General features: G+C 40.1%; 2 non-coding genes across 2 annotated transcripts; both read right to left on the bottom strand.

The window, feature by feature from the left end:
- Nucleotides 1–8,757: 8,757 nt before the first annotated feature.
- Nucleotides 8,758–8,864, bottom strand: LOC141626041 (small nucleolar RNA R71). Its single transcript, XR_012535772.1, has one exon. It is a non-coding gene; the product is annotated as a small nucleolar RNA R71 (small nucleolar RNA).
- Nucleotides 8,865–19,642: 10,778 nt separating this feature from the next.
- LOC141624690 (small nucleolar RNA R71) lies at nt 19,643–19,749 on the bottom strand. The gene has a single exon (XR_012534496.1). It is a non-coding gene; the product is annotated as a small nucleolar RNA R71 (small nucleolar RNA).
- Between the last annotated feature and the right edge of the window lie 790 nt (nt 19,750–20,539).

Genomic DNA, 20,539 nt, shown 5'->3' with positions numbered 1-20,539 from the left:
ATCAACATACCTACCGAGGCCGAACCTTGGTATCATGCTATTCTGAAATTTAAAGAATCAGGAGAGTATCCACCCGACATGGATAACCGCGGAAAGCGCGCTATTCGAATGCTAGCCGCTCAATTCGTTAGAACCAATGACGGACAATTGTACAAGAAGAAGACAAGCGCAGAACATCCTTCTCGCGATGCATAGACTCACCAATCATGAAAAGAGTCATGGAAGAAGTCCATGACGGAGAGTGTGGCCCACACATGAACGCCCATATGCTGGTTCGTAAAATCATGAGATTAGGGTATTATTGGACCACGATGGAGACAGATTGTCGCCAATATGTCAAACATTGCCATAATTGCCAAATCTTCGCAAACATACAGCATGTGCCACCGTCATCGTTATATACTCGACATCACCATGGCCTTTCTCAACATGGGGAATCGACATTATCGGAAAGGTCAACCCATCCGGAACAGGTGGGCATTGCTTCATGTTAGTCGCCATCGATTACTTCACGAAGTGGGTGGAAGTGAAATCGTACAAGGTTCTACAAGCAAAGCGGTAGTAGCAAAGTTCATTCAGAATGAAATCATTTGCAGATATGGGGTGCCGCATGAGCTCATTAGCGATCATGGCACTCACTTCCAGTGAAATCGCCGTAATACTTGAAAAGTATAAAATCAAACACCACAAGTCGTCACCTTATCGACCTCAAACAAATGGGGCGAAGAGAAGCCGCTAACAAGACAATCGAGTGATTCTCGGAAAGATGACCGACAATTATCGCGAATGGCCGAAAAGATACCGTTCGCCTTTGTGGGGATACGTAACGTCTATTCGCACAAAACCACTCGGAGCAACTCCGTTCTATTTAACGTATGGGATGGAGGCGATTCGGCCTATCGAATTAGAGGTACCTTCTTTAAGGATCCCGTTAGAAAGTCGTCCCTGGTTTGACCGGCCGCAAGCCGTATGATTCCTTGGTCATGCTCGACGAGCGACGGTTAAATGCATTACACCATGTTCAACTCTATCAGAAAAGGATACAAAGGGCATTTAACAAGAAGGTGAAACCTCGAGGAATAAAAGATGGGGATTTGGTCCTAAAGTCTCAGGCGCGCTTTATTACCAATCGACCCGAGGGGAAAATTCAAGCCGAATTGGGCGGTCCTTACCTGTAAAGAAAATATTATCGGGAGGCGCAATGTCGGTGACATCTAGATGGAAATGATTTTGCGAATCCGACGAATTTGGATCAATCAAGAAATACTATCCGTAGAACTCACTCTCAATGTCATAAAATAAAATTTTGAATTGCGGTGCTCGTGAGCAAGTCTAGGCATGCGGCACTTTGCTTCATTGCTTTTTTGTGCGTTATAAATCGATGATTGTAGCGCATTTGTTTTGTGGAACTACGAGCTCGGTTTGATTCTCGTTGATAACGAGATACGTAGGCGCTCTTTAAAAGAGTACAACCGACCCTTCTTTTTAATAAAATGAAATTTTATGCGAAACCGGGAATTTTAATAGATAGTAAGTTTTATTAAAGATCGGGCGATGCCCATTACATCCTTCAAAAGAAAAAAAGAAAACAGCTAGCAACAAATAATAAGTAGTAGTACTAAATAATAGATCGGAGTTGAAGGCTCCTACATCTTCTTTTTCCCTTTGCCTTTTGGGTCACGTGACCGAGGCTCCTGTGGAGGAGGGGTAGTTGTGTTCTGTCTAGCACGCTTCTTAGGAGGAATCGCCATTTCTTCCCGAGGGCCCAGCCTATCTTTTACACTTAAACGAGGACCAAGTCTTCCTTCCAAGGCTGAGCCCGAGTGTGCCTTTGAGCCCAACCGTTTCCACACACCGTCATGCCGTAAGTCGGTCTTAGGAGTCTTCTCGGTCCTAGCTTCAGGTCCGGATGTAGACGAAAGATCGTTAACAAAGAAGTCACGATCAAGCTTTCGCTTTTGTCATAATATTTAATGTCGACGAGCTCATCCTTCCGACACAAGTCCTTACCTGATTCGGTCTTCTCTTTAAGCCATTTAGTATAAGACGGGGATACCCAGATAGTCTGAGGGCGCGCAGATACGTACCAAAGACGCCTTTGGTGCCACCTCTGGAGCCAATCGTCACATATAGAGGAATTCGGCTCTCTTGCTCGTCCCGCAATGTGACCTCACACTTGGGAATCATTTGTCTCATGCCCATCGACGCAGACGCGCGTCGGGGTAAATGTGGATAGACCTCTCTAAACCCGAGGCTGCAAACGTCTGGTTTTGTCATCTTTCGGAAGGATAGTAAAGGATTTGAGGCGAAGCCAAGGCATGATCCAGCACAGAGGGCGACCTTCCCCTTCTGTCAGTTTGTTTCGCCAATAGGCAAGATCATTTTGATGCCCGTCCTCATACCGCTTAGCACGCATAGTCAGCATACGAGCGAGATACGAGTTGGGCTCACGTGGCGGGGCGAAAAGCCAAAATCTCTCGCAAAGCCACACCAAAAAAAAGAAAAAAAGAAGAAAAAAAAACATGAAAGAGACGAAAAAGAAAAAAAAAAAAAAAAAAGACGAAAAAAAAAAGAGAAGACGGAAAAAAAGGAAAGAGAAAAAAAAAGACGAAAAAAAAAAAAAAAAAAAAAAAAAAAAAAGAAAAAAAAAAAAAAAAAAAAAAAAACGAAAGAAAAAAATAGGAAGGAAAAACGGATTTGTGACAGATCGTGGCAAAATACAAAGAAAATCGTGTAATACAAAGAAAAATCGTGACAAAATCGTGGCAATAACACAAGAATTGTGGTAAAAAGAAAATTAAGGATGCGAAATCAGGAGGATAGATCTTATCACCTGCAATAGACGGGAGCATCCCGACCAATCGGCACCAGGGTTCATTTTCTTAGCATCTAAACCTCGAAGGGTTTCAGCAAGAATAATCCAGGAAGGGTTATGCCCCGTCTCCATCTGAGACACAATGGACAAAAGCTTCGCTTGTCCTACACAAGTTGTCTTGTTCATCCTACCTTCAAGACATAAAGGTGTAACATGATCAATCCAAAGGCCTGCGACGACAAGATATCTTTGGCAAATGGGTAATCTTGCTCCGCAAGATACAAAATCTCCTATGAATAGCAAGAAGGTTGACTTCGTCACCAGTCACTATTCCCTCAGACTCCATCCTGGAAAGGCCAAGGCGATCTAGATAGGTTCCACGCCACCCCGAATGAAATTTAGGTATAGCCGGTATGGCCTCGATCCCATCCTCCAAGGGCGTAAAACTCTTCGGGAGAGGCGATCTCACCCTCGGGAAAAGCAAAGACATGGTTCAAAGGATCCCAGTAGCTAAGGCAATGCTCCAACAGCGCAGGTTGAAGGGGGATCTGGCGTAAGGGAAGTAATTGCGCCAAGTGAACGGTCTTTAATTCTTGCCTCTCTGCGCTAGTAAAGTCGGTCTCCCATGCTCGCATAGCACTAACTAGATTATTCATAATGATTTATGTTATTTGCACCAGTTTGGGGGAAAAGGCAGAATAAATTTGGCAGTACAGCTCTTCCTTATATATAGAAAGTATAAGGGAAGGAAACACCTAGGAGGACACTCCTAGGGTGCCGTTTTCTTTGAGCCGTGTGGGCCTTGGGTCGTGCGCCTCTTAGGCCCGCCCCAGCTCACACCAGTCTTTGGCATGATACATCGGATTTTCGCACATCTATCGCGTTTTGGGGAGCGCCGGAACGGCTAATTTACATTTTTACCCCCAGCAAGTCAATATTTGAACTAAAACCCGTGCACACTTACGGTTTTGTTTTCTTTTTTGTTTTGCGGTAGCGGGCTACGCCCACGTTCACGAATCATATAGTATGTCTGAGTCGCATTTCATGCTCACCCATCAATCAAAAGCTTCAACATTCAAAATTTCAAAATTTCAAAATTTCAAAAATTACAAATTTCAAAAACTTTTTGGGTCGACGACCCAACATCCAAGTGATTCATTTCAAATTCAAAATTGTCAACATGTTCAAATTTCGGGTCGATGACCCAGTCTTTCAAATTCAATTTTCAGGTCGATGACCCAATCATTCAAAACTTTCAAATTCAATTTTCAGGTCGATGACCCAATCATTCAAAATTTTCAAATTCAATTTTCGGTCGATGGCCCAATCATTCAAAATTTGCAAATTCAATTTTCGGGTCGATGACCCAGTACTTCAAAATGATCCAATTCCAAGATCGATGATCCCAATGTGCTTATGTGATGATTATTGCTAGTACATTTTCTATGTTTCAAATGTAGCAGGATATGCTTCAACTGGGGGCTCTAAAGTCTTCGACTTTAGAGCCATTGCAAATCAGGGCTCTGGCCGTTGGCTTCGAGACCATTATCAAGATGAAATGGATGACATCCACTCAGAATTCAATTCAATTACAAGAGTATGAAATGGAAGAATTCCTTAGCTGAAAGCAAATGATGAAAGCGACGGCAACCTCCTCGGGAAGTCCCGTCCCATTTAGACAAGTGCCAGCAGATGATAAATCTTGGGCCAATGTCAGTAGATGATGAATTTTGGACATACGCCAGAAGATGATAAACTTTGGGCATGTGTCAGCAGTTGCCGAACTACGACGCGGGTTTGATTCCGTCGGAAACGGATACGTAGGCGCCTAAGGATAAGGCTCAACCCACCTTTTATGCGCTTCATGGGTCGATGACCAACAATGATAATTCGACGCAACAGAAGCAAGAGTTAATCCCCAACGAAGTTTCGGGTATGATCTCTTCTTATGGTCAAGAGCTTATATACGCGAGTCTAATGGACTATAAACGACCCGAAGAATCCTCAGGTCGAAAGGGACTTGGGGTATACTTTGACTTTCGCCTTGTCCAAGCCTCGGTCAAAAGTGGGGGCTCAGAGATACCCGTATCCGTCGATATTGGAATTTATAGAGAACCCGACAAACACCCGATGATGATAGGACACATGTATTCTTTAGTTGTCATTGTCATTATTTGGAGCTCGTTTTACGAGGTAGAATGGGCGTCGTCGATGAAGTATTTTATTAATTTAAATGATATTTAAATTAACGTTTTTAGTGAATTCATTCTGTTAATTTAAATGATATTTGAATTAATGTTTTTAGTGGGTTCATTTTGTTATTTTAAATGATATTTAAAATTAATGTGTTTTTTGAGTGAATTCATTTTTATTTAGTTTAAATGATATTTAAATTAAAGCTTTATTTTGAATTTATTTTCTTAAGTTATTTTATTGAAAATAAAATAAATATTTGATTTGAAAAATCATTTTATGAGAATGTTTGATTTGAAAAGTCATTTATTTTAATTTATTAATTGATTTGAAAAATCGATTTGAAAAGCGAAGAAAACTCGTTTTGAACACTTGTTTTTGAGCTCGATTTTAGCTCGGTTTTTGAGCCCGTTTCCTTTGCGAATTGGCACGAATCTCGAGTACATTAACCCACCTAGACCAATACCCATCAACCCATGTTCGAACCCCCTCACAAGCAGCCCAAATCCTCGTCCCAAACCCCTCACAAGCAGCCCACGCATAAACCGAGCCCCCTGTTTTTGCGAGCCAATTCTCGAGCCCAAACCCGCTCCAAACACTACCAAGACCCGTACCCATTAACCCTAACCCATACCCTAGTATCCTACCCATATTATCCTAGCTTAATCACCAAGAAAACCCCCCTGAAACCCTCACAAAAACCGATGGACAGCAGCCATACGGGATTGAGCCCGACTGCCTCCTCCTCTCTTTTAACCTACTTTAACTCCCTATAAATACCACCCCTTCACCATAAATTCATTCCTCTAAGTTCTCCATACATCCAAGCATCACATACAAGCTTTAAACCTCAGAAACAAACCCTAAACATCCTTCAAAAACCCTAAACAAAACCGACACACAAACTGAAACTGTTTGTGTGTCCTCTTCGAAAACCCATTCGTTCATCCATCAAACCTCCATAAAAACTCGAGTTTCTTGTTACTAATTAACCACATAACATCCATATACACATTAGACAAAGAATTACGAGCCAAATTGCCCTTGAGAGTACACGAAATCCCTCGAAAAACAGAGTGAAACAACACTCTGTTTTCGCGGTTTCTTCTTGTCTGTCCAGTTCTGTTTGTGCTCGTTTTTCGTGCCCATTAACCCAAATCGAGCAGGGGTTGCTTTAAGATCCTTGTTCTCCTCTCTTTCTAGTTTCCAAAACATCTTTCGAATCGAATTTTCGTCGTGAAACGAGGGAGATATCACTGTTTTAAAATCGCTGTCCAGAAACTTTCCAAAACGCGTGTTTGCTTTATTCTTCGTCGACGACGGCCTCTCGAGATAAAATCTACCATCGATTACGACCCAAGACGGTGTCAACGATACATGTAGGTTGAGGGTGCATCAAATCCCCTTTTCTCTCCTTTTTTTATTTCGTTTTTTTATGCCCTTTTTTATAGTTTGTTTTTTTGTCTTTTTTGTTTGTTTATCGATTGTTTTAAATTAACTATGAAACTAGTTAGTCCGAGTATGAGTTAAAGTACCACCATGAACACCCGTGTTGACTTGAGATGGGAAAAGAAACCGCTCCTTCTGTCGGTCGTACACCCCCGTCTCATTTACATATCCTCGTGTTCAAGGTAGGGCATAAATAAAACAATTATCTAACTTTGTTCTTCGTTTCGACCCCCTTTTGTTTCGCCAAATCGATGCACTTAGGACCCGTTGTATGTTAGTTTAACCTCTTATTGTTAACCTATGACATATTTAGATGACTTTAATTTAATTTAATAACCTAATTAGACACGATAGGTGGCTTCGACGTAAGTTATAAAATCAATCGACGATTCTGTAAATAATCGAATGCATCTCTCTCTTTCACCTAATTTCTCGCTAGTATAAGAGTGCGTGATTAGCACCTTCTTATTGCCACTTGATGAGTTAAATTTATTAGCGAATTTGACCTAATTAGATCCTTTAGGCCGTGTAGAATGCACCCTTGCGCGACAATCAATCAACATCGTTTTTTACTCGTTTTCTAACTTGTTTTCGATTCCTTTTCGCAATCATTCGATCTAATCAATAAATCTAACTTAGGAACTAGGTTGGCTTTGGTTGGGCCGTGGTTGGCCGTGTGTTTGGCCGTGTGTTTGGCCTTTCCTATTTCGTTTGTTTTTGCATCGTTCGTTCTTTATTTGTTTTATCACTTGTAATTAATTTATGTTTCTTTGAGTCACGTTTTGTAATCTATTTATAATTAGTTCTCCTTTTTGAGTCAAAACCTTTTCTAAAAACCTTAGTTTTATTTGGTTAGACGGTTGTTCCCAATGCTTGTAGGAGCGTAATAAACCGCATGTTGTTTAAAGCAACATGGCCCGGTTTATGCTAATGCATGCTTTGGTGCGTAGCCCAATGTCTAATTCGATGAGATTAAGCGCAAGCACGCATTACGAGGAGTGACCCAAGGCCGTGGGTCATGTGAGCCGTGGGCCACCCCTCATGTGCACGGTTTTCTAGGCCAAACGGCCGTGTGTGTCGTCGTGTGTTGTTTTGTATGTAGCATTTGTATTTAGATCGAGTTGTATCTTTAATTTGTTGTTGTGTCGGCATGAAATGCCTGGTTTGTAATAGGTAGATCCCAACGGCTCCCCCATTCCCCATCAAGCCTTGTGTGTTTCGTTTGAATGTTGCTAGATTAATCAACCCACATGCTAAATTACAACTTTGACAAAGTTAGTTTAGTTGCATCTAAAACGACATAGAAATTGTTGTCACATGATAGGGTTAAAACAACGTTTGCATATCATACATCGTAGTAGCTATGACCTTGTTTGAAATCCGACACTTGACTTAGTAGAGGCCGTTATCGACGGGCGGGGTTGGGTGTCCTTATGGGCTTCCCAACACGTACCCTCACCCCTTACTCAAGATCTATGGTTTGTGGATCCGTCTAAATACCATTGGATTACGAGAGTCATTCAAATCGAGTGATATAGGGTACAAGTCTTTATCTTTAATCACTCGTAGTCGATGGGCTTTATGCTTTTCGATGAAAGGTGTAAAGTTGACTTGAACGGTTCCAAGTTCCCAAAAAACTTGGTGGCGACTCTAATTTGTCTTAATTCGATTCGAAAGAACCTCGAGTCGATTATGCCGGGTGTGGATCCCGCGGACGCAGTTCCCGAGGGCCTTGTCCACAGTTACAAAGAGATTTGTTACCTTTTGACCGTGAAATCGAAAGAACCTTGACGAATAATAGGAGACTTGTTAGGAGGAATTTGGGAGGTGTTGGTGAAGTTGTTCAACCCACTAGTGAGTTTGTCAATCCTTTCGCAATAGAAGGAGAAGAAAACCCATTAAACAATACCACACAAAATCCACCTACAATGCCTAAATTCTCGTCACACTCTATACCCACCGAGGAGGATTTACCAAATGGTACTCCTACCCCACAACATCTTACCGGAAACTTTATTGCCAAGTCCGCCTTCATCCAACTAGTTGAGAGGAGCCAATTCGGGGGAATGCCTAGTGAGGACCCTCATTCTCATATGGAAACCTTTTGCGATTATTGTGAAGCTATCTCTCAAACGGGCGTGACTCAAGACCAAATAAGATGGGTCTTATTTCCTTTTTCGTTAATCGGCACCGCAAAGCAATGGTTGAAGGGCCTTGATAAGGCCACCCTTGGAATAGATTCTTGGAAGAAGCTAGCTCCAGCTTTCTACCAAAAATTCTACCCACCGGAAAAGACCAATATGCTAAGAGCTCAAATTACGGGTTTTAAGCAAAGGGATGAAGAATCTTTGTATGAAGCTTGGGAGCGGTTCAAAGGTATTTGTCGCTCATGTCCTCACCATGGACTTAGCGAATGGTTTTTAGTGCAACAATTTTGGAATGGTTTATATGAAGATTCAAGGGACATTCTCAATATGGGATCAAATGGAATGTTCACCGAAGTTGATGACAATCAAACATGGAACAAGATTGAGGAAATGGCGGTCCATAATTCACAATATAGTAGGCCTCGCAAGGCTACTAGAGGAGGAAAGTATGAAGTGGACACCGTTACTCAATTAGGTGCTCAACTTAGTGCTCACATTGACACAATCAACTTGAAGTTTGAACAAGCTATGGCTAGACTTGAGGAAAACTCAAAATCATCGAAGCATCATGTCAATGCCATGACGGCATCCTCATCAATCCCAAGCGGGATATGTGAGAATTGTGGAACCTTGGGTCATGACTCAAGTGAATGTAGGGGAACAACCGAACAAGTTAATGCTTTCCAAGCTTACAAAAGTGGTACCCCTTATTCAAATTTTTACAATGAAAACACCAAGTTCCATCCAAATCTCTCATACAAAAGCCAAAATGTCCAAAACCCTCAAACAACATACACTCCACCACCCATGAGAAATCAAAATCAAAGACCCTTTTACAATCAAAACCAAGGTTACCAAAACCAAAATCCATACAATCACCACAATGACCAAGGTTTTGATGTCCAAAAAGCGGTCCTCCAAATGCAAAATAATCAACAAGAATTTTTCACCCAAATGCAAAAAGATAGCCAAGCAAAAGACACCACCATCAACAACATTCTAGCTCACACCAAGATGTTGGAAACACAATTGACCCAACTAGCATCTTCGAGCTCACAAAGACAAAAGGGGCAATTACCACCACAAAGTAATCCCCCTAGACATGAAACGGTTAGTGCCATTCACTTGAGAAGTGGTACAAGATATGAAGCACCGAAGAAGCAAGTTGAGGATGAAGTTGTGAGAGCTAGTGAGAATGAAGTTGTGCAAGAAGGGGAATCATCAAAAGAAGAAAGTTCAAAGAAAAATGAAGACAAAGCCAAAGAAAAGGAGCCCATTGTGATTAGACTTCCTTTTCCAAGTCGTCAAGCCAAGCCCAAATTTGATGATCAACTTGGGAAGTTCATGGAGATTGTGAAGAACTTAGAAGTCTCAATTCCTTTCACGGAATTAATCAATCACGTTCCGGCCTATGCAAAGTACATGAAAGATTTCCTCACAAAGAAGAAGTCGATCCGGAAACTTGAGACTATCGCCTTCACTAAGGTGAGTAGTGCAATACTTCAAGGGAGTTCACCTCCAAAGTTGAAGGATCCGGGAAGCTTCTCAATACCGTGTACCATTGGCGACACAACGATCAACAAAGCCTTATGTGATCTAGGGGCTAGTGTGAGTGTCATGCCGTACTCGGTAAGTAAAAGGTTGGGAATGGGAGAGCTTAAATGCACCAATATCACTCTTCAAATGGCCGATAGATCGACGAAGACACCATTAGGGATATGGGAAGATGTCCCCGTGCGAATTGGGAAGTTTTTCATCCCGGTGGACTTTGTCATTGTTGATATGGAGGAAGATTCCAACATTCCAATCATCTTAGGAAGACCTTTCCTACACACCGCGGGTGCGGTGATCGATGTGAAACATGGAGAGCTCACTCTAGAAGTGGGAGATGAAAGCATAACTTTTAATCTTGACAAGACCATGAGAGCTCCTCGTTTGCATGAGCCATGTTTCATGATTGATCATTATAGCCGAAAAGATGAAAAGAAGAAATCGGAACTCCAATGGAGGAAGAAAGTTGAAGATGCTCCATTCAAAGAGCAAGTGAATTGTGACAAGGAGAGCTTGCAAAGCTCATCAAAATCAACCAAGGAAGAAGATGATGGCCTCATTGGCCAAGAAAAGAAATTGGGAGAGTTGTCTCCATCTAAGCAAGAGATTTTCAATGATCAACTCAATGAAGTTTGTGGTCTTTGGGACGACGAATTTGAAGGGATCTTTAATCCCTACATTGGGTATGCCATCGATCATGATCAACAACAAGGGCCACGGTCTATTGAGGACCTCTACCATAACAATGAACAAGCTTTTGATTACTTCTTCAAGGTGTTGAGCAACATCAACAACACCTTGAACATGCCCCCTTGACATCTCATCAAGAATGAGAGTTTGGTGGAGTCCTCCCTAAACCACCACTTGTAAATATTTCTAACTCCCTAACTTACATTTAATTTTTGTATTGCATTTTTGTCATTTTTGGATTTATTTTTACTTTGATCAAAATAATTGTCATGTAAGAGAGAAGTGAGGGAGGGACTAATGATTTTAATTGATGTGTAGTGCTTTACCTTAGTGTGAGGATGGCAATTGCCTAGGCTATTCATGCCTTAGTAGTGCCCCCACAATGAAGAACACAAGATTTGAAAGAAAGAAAGAAAGAATGATAAGGGAATGCGTTGGTGCACGGATGGAACTGAATCCGTGTACACAAGGACCAATCCGAGCGGATTCTTGAGCATCCGCCCGTCTGCAGCAAATCCGAGCGTCCTGATAAGAAGACGCCCGTCTTGGGCTGAGCTGAAATTGCAAAAATTCTTGACTGTTGAAGAATCCGAGCGGATTACTGGAAAGACGCCCGTCTCACAGAATCCGTCCGTCTTGTGAACAATCCGCCCGTCTTGAAGTCAAGAAAAAAAAGAAAAATCTCTCGGACAAGAATCCGTCCGTCCCGCACGAAATCCGCCCGTCTCATCTCGGAAGAATCCGAGCGGATTCCCTGCAATCCGCCCGTCTTTAGGCGGGATTTTGAAATTTTTGAAGCTGTAGAATCCGCACGGATTGCGCCCAATCCGCACGGATTGTCCCTGCGTCCTAAAATTGTCGAGTTCTTTAAATACCCACCCCACCTTCATTCATTCATTCATAAACACTACCCATAACATCAAAACCCTCACCCTCTCCATCTCAAAAACAAAAACCCTCAACAAAACTCACCAAAATCAAATCAAACCATCTTTCAAATAACAAATCAATCACTCCATCTTCATTAACAATCAAAACCAAGAACAAAATCTTCACCTTTGAGTCGATTTTTGTTCTCATAAAGGCAAAGCCTTTCACCTTCAAAATCGATTTGGGCATTCTACAAATTGAAGATTTTTGATCTTTTTCTTGGTTAGTTCATCAAATGGCAAGAACAAAGGGAGAAACAAAGGCACCAAAAGCAAAGGCTCTCTCTCAAAGGCAAAAAGCTCTACAAGCAAAGAAAGCTTTGGCAATGGTGGTATCAACACCAAACTTGGTAGTGCAACAACAACAACAAATTCCTATGGAAGCATCACCCTCTACTCCGGTAATTAATCAACTCTTGCATTATCCGGAGGTAACATTCATTTCCGATTCCCATAGAAATACATTTGTCAAGTTTGCTATGAAACAAATTCAATCCACCAAATTCATATGCCAAGATGCCTTAGAGAAGTTAGGTGTTCTTGAACAAACAAGAGTCTTTTTCAATGCCATGGGTTTGAAGAAATTGTTTGAAATGAAGGAAGTAACATACCCCTCCCTTGTCTTGGAATTCTTAAGTTCTTTAAAAGTGACAAAAGTTGAGAATAGGGAAAATATTGAGTTTCGTCTAGCTAACACTAGTAGACGCATTACCTTCCTAATTGGGTGAAATTTTGGGTCTTAGCGATGAACATAAATTTTATAAGCAATATGGGAAGTATGACCCCGAGCCTCTTTGGGAGGCAATCTCCGGGAAGAAATTTGAAGATTTTAAAGCTTGTCGTGCTCTTTTGGTCCATCATCCGGGCATAAGAATATGGCACAAAGTTGTGGGAAATACCATAATTGCTAGGAAAGACACCAATCATTTCACGGGACTCGATTTTATTTTCCTTGAATCAACTTTGAATATTGGAAGAATTCACACCAAACCTTACAATTCTTTGAGGCTATTGGTTGATAGATGGCTCCATATAGATAGTGGGAAGAAGGGTCAAACCGTTATTGTTAATGGCGGCCTTGTCACGGTCCTAGCCAAGCACTTTGATCCTAATTTCAATAAGGATAGCAAGTACAAGGCTAAGGATGGTGGCCATCTTATTGATATGTCCATCTTGATTAACAAGTTTAAGTGGGTTGCTCACAATCCCCTTGATACCAAGTATGGGTGGCTTACTAGTGAGGCTCGATCATTCACTTTACCCGCAAAGATTTGCCGTCTTAGTGTCCACCGGACCAACTATTTACTTCCCCTATCCGAAGAAGCCGAGTACATCATTCAACAACAAAAGGGTGATCATGAAACTCCCTCCTCTTCCATTGTTATACCGCCTTACCCCTTTGTGTATGAAGAGTTCAAACCGCAAGGAGTTGAAATTGGAAAAGACTATGTCACTCTTCTTATGCAAGCCATGCACAAGCAAGCTTATGAAGATCGGAAGAATGCATATTTGGCTCAATATCCTCCCCTCCTACATCTAGCTAGGCAAGGACTCCTTGATCCATCTTGTCCTTTGCCTAGTTGGGCGGATAGAGAAGCCTTATTTCCGGGTGCATCAAGGGACGTGGTAGAAGACAATGAGGTTGTTGGAAATGATGAGGAATTTGATGATAATATTGAGGAAGAAGCAAGTGGAGATGAAGAAAGAGATGGTGAAGATAATGATGAGGAAAATGATGGTGAAGAAAGCAAGGAAGAAAGTGATAAGGAAAGTGGCAATGTGACCGCTTCTCATGAGGGAAGTGGTGATGATAATAGCATGATGGAAGACTAGCCTTGGAGACTCCTACACTCCCATGGTTTGTCTATATCTCTTTGTATTTTATTTCATTTTGATCATTGTTGGTTTAGTCCTAGCAACACCAAAGGACTCACACCTCGGTTCCTTTGAGGTGTTCTTTCTTTATTGTTCCCATTTTTGAAAATCCAAAATGACAATCTAGTTTCATGCATAACATAGTGTGTGCATGAACTCCCCCATGCTTTGACATTAGCAATAGTGTCTTATTTGGTTTGGGGAAGTTAATGCATACACAACGGGAGGTAATCTAAATTATCCTCTCCGTCATAACAAAAACCATGCATCATGTAGTATAGCTTAGTGTAGAATTGCATTTAGTATAGAAATCATGCATCATCTTTGCATAATTTCCATCATTTTGGCCATTGAGGACAATGCCCATATTAGTGTGGGGATGGGAATTCTAACACTTAACTTTTATTCAAAAAACCATAAAAATTGAAAAATTTCAAAAATCATAAAAATTTGAAAAATTGAAAATCCAAAAACAAGTTCATTTCCTTTGTATATATTGTCTTGTATATATGTGTTTGTTTATCCTTGTTCACTTTGATTGACTACGCCACATCCGAGACATGAGGATATTGAAGACCGCATGGTATGATCTTTCCAATCTCCTTTTTCCTCTTTATGTTAATGACTATGTGGCTTTATTTTGATTGATGCGGTAAAACAATGTGAACTTAGGACTTGCATTTAGTTTATATGTCATATTAGTTGGTAGAATCATTTGCATTAGGATGTGTATATGCTAGTTGCATCATGGCATGTAGTTGCATGTTAGAAAAATTTTGCGAAACCGTCTATTTGGGAAGCTTGACAAGTGTATATAGGCCCTAGTAGATGCTTTTTATTCTTAAGACTTTGCTTGTTAGAATACTTGTAAAACACCCTAGGATGTGTCATGCTAGTATCCTTTGACCCATGGTTTAAGGCCTAGTCAAGAGTACCTTGTGGTGTGATAACTCCTTGGCTACCGTTTATTCCAAGGTGACCCTTGAAACCATGCATACTTCTATCATTCATCCATGTTCTACCACTTTTTTGTCATCAAAGGGAATGGGCACAAAAAGAAATCAATTTGAGTTCAATGAAATGAAAAGTGAAAGAAAGTTTGCAAAATACATCAAAAGAAAAGAGGAGCAAAAATAGACTCCTAAAGCTTCAAAAATAAGGCACCCTCGTTACTAATTGGGGTGACTTTGAAAATGTTCAAAAAGAAATGCAAAAAAGTTGTCAAGTATTGAAAAGCCAAAAATCAAAAAGAAATGGCAAAAAGAAAGTGTTCTCAAATGTCAAATGCCAATGAAATTGGGGGGAAAACAAAAATGAAAGCAAACTCCCAAAGTGAAACTCAAATATCTATCGATCCCTTTATCAATCATATCCATTTTTGTGCATGGTAGAGAGGGGACGACCCTTCTTCTTGTCTAGGCAAGAGGGGGAATTCCGCGATCCTCCAGTGTTTCTAACACCATAGGGAGTCTACTCTTGACAAAAGCATTTAACGATTGAGGACAAAGGTACCCTAGCTTGACACATTTTGGAGGTGATTTATTGGTATCCTTCTAGGCTTAGTAGTTTGAACAAATTGCATCTATGAAGGATTGTGTACCCTTGAATTGCTTCCCTTGTAGATAATTTCCGTCACTTAGATGAGGAAAGTGGCTATTCTTTTTGTAGATGCATCCATTATGTGATTTTGTGTGCTTAAAGTTTGGATGTGTCGCCATTTTGGCAAGACCCACCTTGCCTTGCAAGAAGGCATCCTACCTCATGGTTGTCTTGTTGTGAGTTGAAGGGGCGGAGTGAGACCCGCTAATTGTCTCATATCGGCTATTATTATTAGGTTAGGTTAGTATTGGTCCTAGTCTTTGTCACCTCTTTACTCGGGACGAGCAAAGGTTCGGTTTGGGGATATTTGATGTGACCATAATTGGCGCATATTTAGCCCCCGAATTACCATTGTTTCCATGCTTTTTAGTGCCTATTTGGGTCATTTCTTATCTTTAGTTCTTTGTTTTGCATATTCTTTGAGATTTTGATCCCTTGGTAGGAAAGGAGTAAGAATCTTGCATTTTCATGGCAAAACAAGGCTAAATTGATCATATTCAATGACCAAGCATCAAGGAGAGACAAGACTAGAAGGCCTTTGTACATAGCATAGTAGAAGAGCAATATTGAGAAAAGGATCCTTGAGTCCCCAAGGAAATCCCCAAGGAATTCATGAAGAAAAGGGAAGAAAAGAAGAAGAAAAGATGCTGCCAAACAATCCGAACGGATTGTACACAATCCGTCCGTCCGCCCAAGCACAGTCCGAGCGTCCCACAAAGGAATCCGCTCGGATTCCCCCTCGCCAATCCGAGCGTCTTGCCCAAAGATCCGCTCGGATTCCTCAGCCCAGATCCGGCCGTCCCGACTCCCATCCGCACGGATTGCAGCACAGCACGTTTTCACTCTTCTAGCAACGATAAGAGAAGCCCTTCTCTCGGAGAATCCCGGAGTCTCCTTGCTCAACTTAAAAAGTGTAATTACTAGTTTAGCCCTTAGTTAACCCTAATGCATCCTCCCTAATTTTCACTATAAATACCCCATTAGTCTAATTAGAGGAGCATGTTCTTCCTATCAATAATTAGTGTAGTTAATATCAATCAAATCTCTCTTCAATATTGTAATCAAATATTAATCAAGTTTTAATCCAAGTTTTAGTTCTTTAATCTCTCTCTTGTTCTTACTTTATTTTGGGTAATTGAAGATTATTTGGGTTATTATTGGGAGATTGACAGCCTCTCAATCTAGGATTCAAGTACTTCTATTATTCTTGCTTTATTATTGGAATCATTTGTAGGTATAATCTCTTAATCCCTTTTTAATTATTGCTAATTACTTTCATTTATTCATCATGTTTCATTATGTTAGTATGATTGACAACCTTTCTAGCATGATCAATATGATAATGAGTGAGTAGTCTCTTAGCTAGGGTTTAATGGGTGATTAGGGGAAACCAACATGGGGAATGATTCATGCTTAAATTAATATGCTTTCATATCTTATTTGCTTGCTTGTTTTGATCTTAATACATGCACATGTTATATTTGATGAAATGCTAAGCCTATGAATCCTTGCATTTACTATCATCTTCTATCCTTTCAACTTGACTTGTAAGACATAACCCAACTCGAGTCTTGTTAGACCATGCATGTGTTAAGTAGGGAAGATTAAGTCGACTTGTAGGTGTTGTACAATCCAAGAGATTCGGCTCCGGGACCCAAACTTTCCTAGGATTGTAAGATATAACCCAACTCAATCCATCACAACAATAATTGCTTGCTTATAATTTGAGAACATGTTTGTATGATCATATCCCATGATTCCCCTATGAACCCATGACACCCTAGTGCTTTTAATCAATTGTTTACACCCTTATTTTATTTACCTTGTTAGTTTATTTTCATTGCTATCTTAGTTTAGTAACCTTCTACATCAACCCAATTTGTGACACCCCTAGACACCGCTAGTTACAATAGAATCTTCATTTCAATACCTGTCCCTTGGGATCCGACCTTTACTTGCCTCTTTACTAATTGTAGAGTTGTTTGTGAAGTATAAATTGTGTTTTGTATCGACCATTGACCAACGACCACATATGCTTAATTGTGAACACGAAATGGACCCGATCATGCATAAATAATATTTGTAATTGTTAAATTAGGATGCCATAATATTGTTTAATAGTTTCTATCACATGCTTGTTTTATTTGTTAATCTTTGGTAATTGATCACTATTTAGATTAAATTTGTTAATTCACTTTTATAAGTCGAGAGGCACGAAAATGAATTTGATTAAGCATGTTTTAGTAGACCGACCTAGCCATAGCGAGAGCTCGCTAGAACTCGTTCTATGGTTGACAATAAGGCCGAGAGGTGGTTGTCATACGACCTAAACAATTAACGATTTTATCTATTCCTAGTTTAACATGAGCATCTACATATTTGCATGTGTGACCCGACTCCCCTAAACTCTTTTATCATTATTAATTTACATCATTTTATTTACGAGTTTATCAAATCAAACCAAATAAACAATCGAACCGACCTAGATAGAATTCTACTCATAGCAATTCACTACGCAATTCCCATCTCCTTGTGTTCGACCCCTACTTTACTACATTAATTTGTTAGCCAAGTTTAGGGTATCTTTGCTAGGTGTGCGATAGTCTATCAAATTTTAGCGCCATTGCCGGGGAGCACGGTTTTGTTGCATTTTGAATTGTTGATTTCTATCTTGTTTTCTTTGGTCTTAAGGAACACTTGTTCCTTGAGACCGTTAATTACAAGTTTCTTGAATATTGTTGTCTTATGCCCAGGTCCCCTCGCATCAAAGATTTACTACCTGTTGATCCGGAACCCGAGAAAACCTTCCGTAGCCGACTCAATTATTTCAAGGAGCTTGTTGAATCTTCTAGTCACGGTGGTTAGGGTCGCATTCGTACCAATTACCCACTCCGTGACGAAGAAGAAGGTTCTAGTTCAACATCTCCACCGCCACTACCATCACCAATCAAGAAAGTGGTGAAACTTTTCGATCATTTCAAGCCCACCGCGGCTATGCTTCCAAGGGGTATCACTACTACCCAAATTGGAGTCACGGATTTTGAGATCAAGCCGGCTTTCATTAGCCTTGTAGAGAGAAAGTAATTTAGGGGAAGTCCTTTGGAGGATCCCAACTTGCATGTGCAAAAATTTTGTGACTATTGCTCAATGATAAGGCAAACGGGAGTCACACAATCTCAAATAAGGAAGATACTTTTCCTTTCTCGTTGAATGACAAGGCTAAGTTATGGATCAATAGCCTTGATAGAACCGCCATGGAGATCACCAATTGGGATACATTGGCTCTTGTTTTTTATCAAAACATTTTCCACCGGAAAAGACACAAACTTTGAGGAGTCAAATCACGGGGTTCTGTCAACAAGGGCAAGAGAGCCTTTATGAAGCTTGAGAGGGGTACAAAGAATTGCAAAGACAATCTATTCCTAGTTTAACATGAGCATCTACATATTTGCATGTGTGACCCGACTCCCCTAAACTCTTTTATCATTATTAATTTACATCATTTTATTTACGAGTTTATCAAATCAAACCAAATAAACAATCGAACCGACCTAGATAGAATTCTACTCATAGCAATTCACTACGCAATTCCCATCTCCTTGTGTTCGACCCCTACTTTACTACATTAATTTGTTAGCCAAGTTTAGGGTATCTTTGCTAGGTGTGCGATAGTCTATCAAATTTTAGCGCCATTGCCGGGGAGCACGGTTTTGTTGCATTTTGAATTGTTGATTTCTATCTTGTTTTCTTTGGTCTTAAGGAACACTTGTTCCTTGAGACCGTTAATTACAAGTTTCTTGAATATTGTTGTCTTATGCCCAGGTCCCCTCGCATCAAAGATTTACTACCTGTTGATCCGGAACCCGAGAAAACCTTCCGTAGCCGACTCAATTATTTCAAGGAGCTTGTTGAATCTTCTAGTCACGGTGGTTAGGGTCGCATTCGTACCAATTACCCACTCCGTGACGAAGAAGAAGGTTCTAGTTCAACATCTCCACCGCCACTACCATCACCAATCAAGAAAGTGGTGAAACTTTTCGATCATTTCAAGCCCACCGCGGCTATGCTTCCAAGGGGTATCACTACTACCCAAATTGGAGTCACGGATTTTGAGATCAAGCCGGCTTTCATTAGCCTTGTAGAGAGAAAGTAATTTAGGGGAAGTCCTTTGGAGGATCCCAACTTGCATGTGCAAAAATTTTGTGACTATTGCTCAATGATAAGGCAAACGGGAGTCACACAATCTCAAATAAGGAAGATACTTTTCCTTTCTCGTTGAATGACAAGGCTAAGTTATGGATCAATAGCCTTGATAGAACCGCCATGGAGATCACCAATTGGGATACATTGGCTCTTGTTTTTTATCAAAACATTTTCCACCGGAAAAGACACAAACTTTGAGGAGTCAAATCACGGGGTTCTGTCAACAAGGGCAAGAGAGCCTTTATGAAGCTTGAGAGGGGTACAAAGAATTGCAAAGACAATGCCCACATCATGAGTTGGATCCTTGGTTTTTCGCTATTACATTCTACAATGGATGTTGTGCCGAGTCTCGCTGTGTTCTCGATTCTGATAACAATGAGAGGTTTGATCAAATTGATACCTGTAATACCCGCCCTGTTAGGGACCCGTTGACCGTCGTTGTAACACCCGCGAATTTTCCATTTTGACATTTAAAATTTATTAAACCATTTAATCACTTTATTATATGTTTTTGAATTATTCAATTTAATTAATTTTATGTCAAACACGATTTTTATAAAGGTAATATATAAAAGCTCATTTATATAAAAATACGTATTATTCAATTACATCTTTGAGGCATAATTTATATAAGAATTTATGTATACATATTTTTGGTCGGACAGTAATAGTGACAGTAATAATAATAATTCCCGTCTTAATTTCCGTCTAGCTATAGACCGTCACATTTTCACTTGTGAGACTAATATTTTCTCGACCTATCCCATATCGACAACACGCTCACCTACCCTCTTACACCCTACCTCTAAATATCTCCTTATTATTATTATTATATTATTATTATTATTATTATTATTATTATTATTATTATTATTATTATTATTATTATTATTATTATTATTATTATTATTATTATTATTATTATTATTATTATTATTATTATTATTATTATTATTATTATTATTACTATTACTATTATTATTATTATTATTTATTTTTGTTTTGTACCGTGTCCCACACACCCACATACAAACTCCCCTCCTTCTTCCTCTTTTGTTTTTGAAAGAACAAGTAAGACATAACAAAGA

Source organism: Silene latifolia, chromosome X (assembly GCF_048544455.1).
Source record: "Silene latifolia isolate original U9 population chromosome X, ASM4854445v1, whole genome shotgun sequence".
In the NCBI taxonomy this organism is placed as follows: domain Eukaryota; kingdom Viridiplantae; phylum Streptophyta; class Magnoliopsida; order Caryophyllales; family Caryophyllaceae; genus Silene; species Silene latifolia.
The sequence above is the reverse complement of the archived record's forward strand: the minus strand, read 5'-3'. Positions and strand labels throughout refer to the sequence as shown.